The sequence below is a fragment of the Miscanthus floridulus genome, chromosome 14 (genome assembly GCF_019320115.1).
Source record: "Miscanthus floridulus cultivar M001 chromosome 14, ASM1932011v1, whole genome shotgun sequence".
Classification (NCBI taxonomy): Eukaryota; Viridiplantae; Streptophyta; class Magnoliopsida; order Poales; family Poaceae; genus Miscanthus; species Miscanthus floridulus.
This window is the reverse complement of record NC_089593.1, coordinates 59,996,481-60,005,719: the sequence shown is the minus strand read 5'-3', so window position 1 is coordinate 60,005,719 and position 9,239 is coordinate 59,996,481.

The window sequence follows — 9,239 nt, the reverse complement described above, 5'->3', positions numbered from 1 at the left end:
TGTGTCGCCACTTCCCCCCAGCGGCCCCTAGAGGCTCGCGCCCCAGTGTCCTCTCCGGCACCGGCACCCATGCCGCCACCACTGCATGGGGCCAAGCCGCACCAACCCGCCCGTATGACGAGGTGCCCTCTCTCTCTCTCTCCCAACCTCCCTTTCAGATCTGCTCTCCCAACCTCAAATCAGATTTGCTAATTCTGGATGATATGCAAATTATTGCCTAGTTAGGTTTCTCACATGCACTGGTAGAGAACCGAGCTTTACTCCCGGTGGGGAACCCCCTCTAGTCCTGGTTCCCCACCCGGGAGCAAGCATCCGGGACTAAAGGGGGGGTCCTTTAGTCCCGGGTCAGGAACCGGGACTAAAGGAGGACCTTTAGTCCCGGTGGGTAACACCAACCGGGACTAAAGGTGCCTCCTGACATGCCACGATGGCCGGCACCTTTAGTCCCGGTTGGTAATACGAACCGGGACTAAAGGTTTTTTTTCTTTTTTCTTTTCTTTTCATTTTTTTGTTTTCTTTTCAAAATAGGTTTTCGAAGTCGTATTGTATGCTGCTAATTATACATTTATACGCGCATATAGTATGTTTCGGTTCAAGCACAATGAACATATTAAATCACACAATTCAAGCATATATATATATATATATATATATATATATATATATATATATATATATATATGCATGCATGCATATGTGTATTTTACATTATATTATTTCATGTACATATATTACAAAAGATTGCATTATAGTTGTTGTGACATAACAAGTTTCCTCTCATCCTCTAGCTTGGCTTCAATGGCAGTGTTGGGTCGAAGTAGAACTCGCCCTTGGAATCGATGACCTGCTCATTAAAAAATCCGGCTATAGACTCTTGAATTGCTTTGATTTGGTCTTGCCGTATGACCTTTTCCTCCAACCATCGAGTCTACAGGTTTGAATTAAAGGAAAATAAATTAATATATGTACATATATATATATAAAGATATAGTAACACAATCAATAATAATAATTAAATGAATATATAGTGTATTTTTAACGTACTTTGAGTCTCTCTGTAGGAGTTCTTTGGGAGAGCACCTTGATAAACTTGTAAACATAGTAACCACAGTAGTTGTTCCCCTGTTCCTGCCTCAGACACCACTTTACGAGAAAAAGATTTGTCATCCAATCTGGTGATCCGGTGAAAGCTATATGTTTAATTAATAAAGATGATGCGATTCAGGGGACTTACTTTCAAAGGGATTACATTCAGTGGCGCTTTGCATTTTTCCATGTGTTGCTTCTCAATAAAGGTTTTCCAAACACTGCCCAATAAAAAATTTGCCACGTCATCAGATATAGTTAATCATCATGTTTGTGTGTATATATAGTTGCTAGAGATCCCGAAATTACCTCTGGATAATATCTATCATATCTTGGTAGTCTTGTTGTGGTTTTCTCATCGAGTCATAGATTATCAAGTGACTTTTCACCAGATCGATGTCCATCAATATCCAGTGATTGCTGCATGTGTTTATAGGATATAACGCATAACACTCATTAATTAACTAGAATCAACATATGAGCCATTAAGGCTATGATCGACATGATTAACACTCACTTGAAGTTATAGGGAAAGAGTATATCCTTCTTGTGGCGTTGGTTCACTAAGAAGTTCATGAGGTTACTCTCTGACTCAGACTTCCAATTAGTCTTTGGAGTAATTGGGTCTTTGAATACTATATGGGGATCAACAAAACCAATTTCATTGCAGCCTTCCTTTCTGAGCTCTGTCATTGTAAATCTGCATATATATAGTACTTGTTAGGATAATTTATATGCATATACACACATATGATGAGTTTAATAATAGATCGAAAGAATTATTACTTACAGGCAATAGCAACTAATGATAACTTTGTCCAGAGAGGTCAGGTGGCATAGTTGATGAAATTCTGCAAAGTCAACATACATAACATCATCGCCACGGAACCAATGTTCATCTCTAATTCTGACACCAATGCAGAAGTCTCCACTGGTAGACGCCTGCATGTACCACTTGTTTAGCAGGTACATTTGCGTCCCCAGATCAGATAAGGCTTGAGGGTTGTATAGACTCTGGCCTAGTACAAATTTTTTCTTCCAAATATCAACCTCCGCCGCACTCTCAATGTTTCCATCACCAAACATCTGGTAAAGGTCGAGACCAGTCTCATCAAGAAATTCACCAAGGTGATCCAAATCGACATCCGGAGGTATGTTTGCCTGATGCATTAATCCTAAATTCGAACCATATTCATTACCAACAACTAGCGGGGGGATTGATTGGTGCGCTTGTTGTCTGAGTTGGGCAACTCCTTTCCCTGCCCGCTTCTTTTTCTGTGCCGCCTCAATTGACTTGGTGAGAGTGCGGTCATAGTCTGATAACGTTGATTTGGACGGCTTACGAGATTCCCGCTGTTGTTGCTGGTAAGAAGTCACCTTTTTTCTTAGAATATCTGGAGCTACGAAGAAGTACGGTTTCTCCGGGTTTCTCCTTGCTTCTTGATTCATTTTAAGTTTGTCATAGAATCTAGACATGTCTTTTTTATATGCATCAGTTCCTTCTTCCTTCTCTTCAGATATTATTTTGGGAATAGCCCTTGGTTTCACGGCGGCTTTCTTTGCAGGTGGGGACTGGTTCTTCGTTTGAGGGGCTGGCCTCTTGCTAGGCTTCTTGGTAGGCGGGGGCGGGGGAGGCATTGGAGACCTCCTTGGAGGTGTTGGCAGCGGCGTTGGAGACCTCCTTGGAGGTGGCGGCTGCGACATTGGAGACCTCCTTGGAGATGGTGTGGATGCAGCCTCGTCTTCCAACACAATGTCATCGTACAGAGCACTATGATGATCTGGCGATTGAACAATTGGATTTAGGTTGGGGGAGGATCTGCTAAAAAAAAGGAATGGCATATTATTATGAGCAGATTGTTAATTATTTAAGCCAATACAAATTAATAATGTAGTGTTTTCATCCGCACGTACCTATGGTGAGGTAGTTCAGGAGGAGCTGGAGCCGACATCCCTGGAATGATGATGTAGCGCTTGCGCCATAGAATGAATGTCTTCTCCGCTTCTCCTAGAGTCTTCTCGCCATCACCTCCAGGAATGTCAAGAGGCAAATCACTAAAACCTTTTCAGCTTTATCTACCGAGATGGTAGCATATCCTTCTTGGATTATATTCCCATGAATCCTTGGTGTCTTGGTTCGGTCGATAGGATTAACAAGACCGATAGCCACCTTGATTGTGGAATTCTCCTTCGGAATGTGTAGCTCACACGTTGTACAAGGTTCAGTGACGTCATCCACAGGGAAGCGTAGTCCTGTGTCCCCTTGATTTGGTATCTCCGTGGAAGCGCAGCTGCTTTTCAACTGAACAGATTGGCTAATGTTGATTCCTGGCTCTAATGCCTGCTTGCTTGCACTCACTGCTATTTGCACTTGCCTTCTGATTTCCTCCTGCATTCTCGCTTCAAGGTTTTTTCCCGCTCCTGTGCTTCACGCACCACTTCCTCCAACCTCTGGAGCCGCTGTGCCTCTTCTTCCTTCTTTCTCTGGCGACTTCTGTAGGAAGGTCTGTCCTGAGGGAATCCATGCTCCCATGAGACACTTCCTTTGCCTCTAGTTCGGCCACCATGTTCAATAGTCCCGATGGCGTATGTCAGCTCATCCTTCTCTCTGTTGGGCCTGAACACACTAGTAGCAGTAGCTCTCTGAGCATAAAACAATCTTTCTGCTGCTTCTTACAGTCTTGCGCCATAAACGCACTTCCCTGTCTCCTGGTCTAGTGTTCCCCCATGACCGAAAAACCAATTCTTTGCACGTTCTCCCCACTCGAGTGATTCTGGTCTGATACCCTTGGCAAGAAGGTCTGCTTCCATTTTGTTCCACTTCTTAATGGCAGTCGGGTAGCCACCTGATCCCAAGGTATGGTGGTATGTCTTCTGTTGGGCATTACGTTGGTTCTTTATCACCCGACTCACACCCTCTTCCGAAGTCTTGTACTATACAAACTCATCCCAATAGGGCCTCTGCTTTGAGATCGGGCCTGGGACAATAAAATCTGGTGCTATGTTCTTCTTGACATACGTCGTGTATAGGTGTTTCTTCCAAGTCTGAAACTAGGTGGCCATCTTCTTCATTGCCCAATCCCTAACTCGCTCCTTCAATTCATCACCATCTATTATATCATCATAACCATCTGTTTGGAGCGTGAAATGTACCAAGACATCATTCCAAATTAATGCCTTGTCACGATCAGAGACAAAACTGATATGAGGAGCATTGGTCTTCTTCTTCCATTCACGGGTACTAATCGGGAGCCGGTCCCGTATAAGGTAACCACAGTGGTGCACAAATTTCATTTTATTCGGCCCCCCCCCCCGGTTCTCCTGTATCCACATTGAACTCCGAGATGATGAAGCGACCCTCCAATGGCTTTTTGGGACCTCGAACATTTTTACTCTTCGTTGTAGTTGTTGATGTCGATCCAGAGGGCTACAAAACATAAACATTATTTTTAATGTCATGAGCACACATAAGACATATGATAATATATATAGCTAATAATAAAAAATATATACTTGGCCAATATGTTGTTGCTCATTTTGTTCAAGAGCTAAGTACTGACTCCTGTCATCTGCATCCTCTTGCACGTTATTTTTAGCACCATCATCGCCGACAACTTGAGTGCCAGTGTTGATCAAATTCATCATCAACTCCTCCTCATCCATATTTCTTGGGTCGGCCATCTAGCTTCAAAAAACAAAACCAATATATAGTACGTCAAATCTTTGCTTATTACATGCGTAAAATCTACGAACAATATACATTATTAAATCTTGCCCCTCGGTCACGGACGCAATTCGCCACACTAGGACGAACTACGTCGGTACTAGGGCGAATTAGGGCTATACATAAACGGCCGAGGGCAAATTGCGTCGGTGACTAGGGCGAACCACGTCGGTGACATCAACAGCGCGGTTCGCCCTGGTGTGATTGTTTAGCATTAACGATAACGATAATACGAATGTTGATCAACTAGGCCACGAGAAAGGGCGGTGTGACAAGAGTGGCGGTGCTCCACTCCGCCGTATATATGTCTGTACACATGGGTGAACGAGGGCGGCGGTGCTCCGCCGTATACATAGAAACGCATGGACGAAATGCATATGAATACAAATGACGTATATATACGTGTCGGCGCGGTGGCCAGTGTGCTGACGACGATGACGTGAGGCGGGCCGGGGTGGTGTCGGTGCGTGATGTTGTGATCCTATGTACCATGTGAACCATGTAGTCATTCATCGTATGAGAAAATTCTATGTTAATAATGTAAGTATAAGTTATTATGAAATGTAAGTATATGTGTCTTATTGCTCATATAACCATTACTATTTCCAAAATGATAAGAATTTATTTTCTTCTTCTATAGGCGATCTCTGATGCTATGATATGAAGTTTGAAGATAGTCTTCCCGGAAAAAAATATGTAATGCTCATATTACTTTAGCAACATTAATATATTATATCTGTATATTCAAAGTTCACAAATGAAGAAACGTTGAAGTTTTCCTTCATTTGTCTGTAGCCATGCATGCAAGTCCAACCAAAACTGCTAACATCATCACATGTGATATTTTTGATAAACTAAAAAACGCTTAGTTTACAAACTGGGTATCAAAATTGAGTTCCTATTTGACTAGGATTTACAAATAATATATAGCGTGTTTATTATACAAGCCATGGATTTACATCGATCTAATTAATTTCTAAAGTAATTTCATTGGTGGTCCTTAATTAAACTTGTCATGAGTTCAGGTCCCAGTGATCTTAAAATGTATTTTTGTACCATAAAATGTAGTTTTTGACACTCTAATTAAACTTGCTAATTTATCCATATAATATCCAAATATTCAAAACTTGCGTTAAGATATGTTTTTATTTAAAATCATTTAGAGTTCCAAATATCCATTTTTAGTTCCTAGATTTTGTGATTCAAAATTTGGAATTTTCAATCGACCTCGAGCGTTGACATGGCTTACACCAAAGTTGTAGTTTTCGACGTGATCTATAACTCGGCAGTGGAGGGCTCGGACGAATGTACAAAGAGATCGACGAATATATCACCTCGATCGAGCTCGGCAGTGTGGAGGGCCTCGGGCGCGGTGGGGCAACGCGCGGTGGAGGGCCTCGGGCGCGGAGGAGGGCACGGTGGAGGGCCACGGGCGCGCGCGGAGGAGGGGCACGGGCGCGCGCGGTGGAGGCCACACGAGGAAGAAGAGGGCGGCGCCGGTGTCACGGAAGGCGAACGGACACAGCGCGAGGAAGAAGAGGGCGGCGGTGTTCGACGAGGAAGAAGACGAGCGGATCGATCTGCGCCAGGCGCTGGAGGTTATATATCAGAGAGAATTACTCCCGGTGCCAGCCACCAACCGGGAGTAAAAACCCTTTACTCCCGGTGAGTATTACCAACCGGGAGTAAAGGGTTTTTTTGGCGGGCCACGAAACTGCAGCCCACCTTTACTCCCGGGTGGGCTTCCCACCCGGGAGTAAAGGTGGCCTGCAGTTTCGTTTCCCGCCTGTTTTAAGCAATAGTCTTGTTAAATATAATAGAAATGCAATAGTATTCCCCGGAAACTCGGATCGTAAGAGATCCTTGTGTGTCTCAATATACGGATCTACCAAAGAGGAGTTTTGTAGAATTGTGTAGTGCGCTTTATTGAAATAATCATCATCCATACCAATATATGTTTTCCTCCCTAGTGTCCCCTTTCCGCTTAGTCTCCCTCATGTCTCGATTAAGGAACACCAATCGAGTCAAGGTCGGGAATAAAGTCAACACAGAACTCAATGACCTCTTCTGTTCCATAGCCCTTGGCGATGCTTCCTTCTGGGTGAGCACGGTTGTGAACATATTTCTTCAGGACTCCCATGAATCTCTCTAAGGGGAACATGTTGTGTAGGAACACAGGACCGAGAGTGAAAATCTCCTTGACTAGGTGAACTAGGAGGTGTGTCATAATATCAAAGAAGGAAGGAGGGAACACTAACTCAAAGCTGATGAGACATTGAACCACATCATTCTATAGTTTAGCTAGATCAGTTGGATCAATTGCCTTCTGAGAAATTGCATTGAGGAATGCACATAGCTTCACAGTGGCTAGACATACATTTGGAGGTAGAATTCCTCTTAATGCAACTGGAAGTAATTGCGTCATGAGAACGTGACAGTCATGGGACTTTAAGTTACAGAATTTCTTCTCTGGCACATTTATAATACCCTTTATATTCGAGGAGAATCCAGATGGTACCTTGATGTTGTTTAAGCATTCAAACATGATTTCCTTCTCCTCTTTGCTTAGAGTGTAGCTAGCAGGACATAAGTAATGGCGTCCATCATCTGTCTTCTCTGGATGTAGGTTGTCTCTTTCTCTCAAACAACGCAGGTCCTGTCATGCTTCAAATGTGTCCTTAGGCTTTCCATACACACCCATAAAGCCTAGCAGGTTCACACAAAGATTCTTCGTCAGGTGCATCACTTCGATCGAGCTACGGACCTCTAGGACTTGCCAATAGGGTAGGTCCCAAAATATGGACTTTTTCTTCCACATGGGTGCGTGACCGTTAGCGTCTTTCGGAATAGGTTGGCTTCCATGTCCTTTTCCAAAGACGACTTTCACATCATTGACCATATCGAGTACATCCTCACCGGTTTGGTTGCGAGGCTTGGTCAGGTGGTCTGCCTTCCCTTTAAAATGCTTGCCTTTCTTTCTAACGGGGTGATTTGCAGGAAGAAATCGATGATGGCCAAGGTACACGACCTTTCGACATTTTTTCAAGAATACACCTCTAATATCACCGAAGCAGTGTGTGCATGCATTATATCCCTTGTTTGACTGTCCTGAAAGATTACTTAGAGCAGGCCAATCATTGATTGTTACGAACAACAATGCTCGCAGATCAAAGTGTTCCTGTTTGTACTCATCCCACACACGTACACCTTCTTTATTCCACAAAATGAGAAGTTCGTCAATAAGTGGTCTCAGGTACACATCGATGTCATTGCCAGGTTGCTTCGGGCCTTGGATGAGCACAGGCATCATAATGAACTTCCGCTTCATGCATAACCAAGGAGGAATGTTGTAGATACTTAGAGTAATAGGCCAAGTGCTATGACTACTGTTCTGCTCTCCAAAAGGATTGATACCATCTGTACTTAAAGCAAACCTTAAGTTTCTTGCGTCATTTGCAAACTTCGGGAATTCTCTGTCGATTGCTCTCCACTGGGACCCATCAGCAGGGTGTCTCAACATATTGTCTACCTTATGGTCTTCTTTGTGCCATCATAACAATTTTGCATGTTCTTTGTTTCTGAATAGATGTTTCAAGCGTGGTATTATAGGAGCATACCACATAACCTTGGCAGGGATTTTCTTACGCGGATGTTCGCCCTCAACATCACCAGGGTTATCTCGCCTGATCTTATACCGCGACGCATGGCATACCGGGCATGCATCCAATTTCTCGTACTCTTTGCCACGGTATAGGATGCAGTCATTAGGACATGCATGTATCTTCTCTATTTCTAGCCCCATAGGACAGACAACTTGTTTTGCTTCGTAGGTAGTGGCGGGCAATTCATTGTACTTCGGAAGCATCTTCTTTTGGATTTTTAGTAACTCTCCAAATCCCTTGTCAGATACATCATTCTTTGCCTTCCATTGCAACAATTCTAGTGTGGTTCCCAACTTTTTCTGCCCTGCATCACAAGTTGGGTACAACAATTTCTTGTGATCTTCTAGCATCCGCTCGAACTTGATCTTCTCCTTTTCACTTTCACATTCTCTTTGTGCATCACGAATGACCTGACAAAGATCATAAGCCGGCTCATCTTCTGCGGCTACCTCTTCTTCAGCTTCTCCCATTACAGTATCATTGAAGCACGCACCATCAGGAATAATATCATTGTCGTCCCATTGTTCTTCTTCACCTTCTTCCATTACAACACCGGTTTCTCCGTGCTTTGTCCAACAAATATAGTTTGGCATGAAACCCGACTTGAACAAGTGTGAATGAAGAGTCCTTGAGCAAGGATATTCCACCGTATTCTTACATATGGCACATGGGCAGCACATGAAACCGTCGCGTTTGTTTGCCTCGGCCGCACGTAACAAAGAATGCACGCCATCAATGAACTCTTGGGAGCGGCGATCAGCATTATA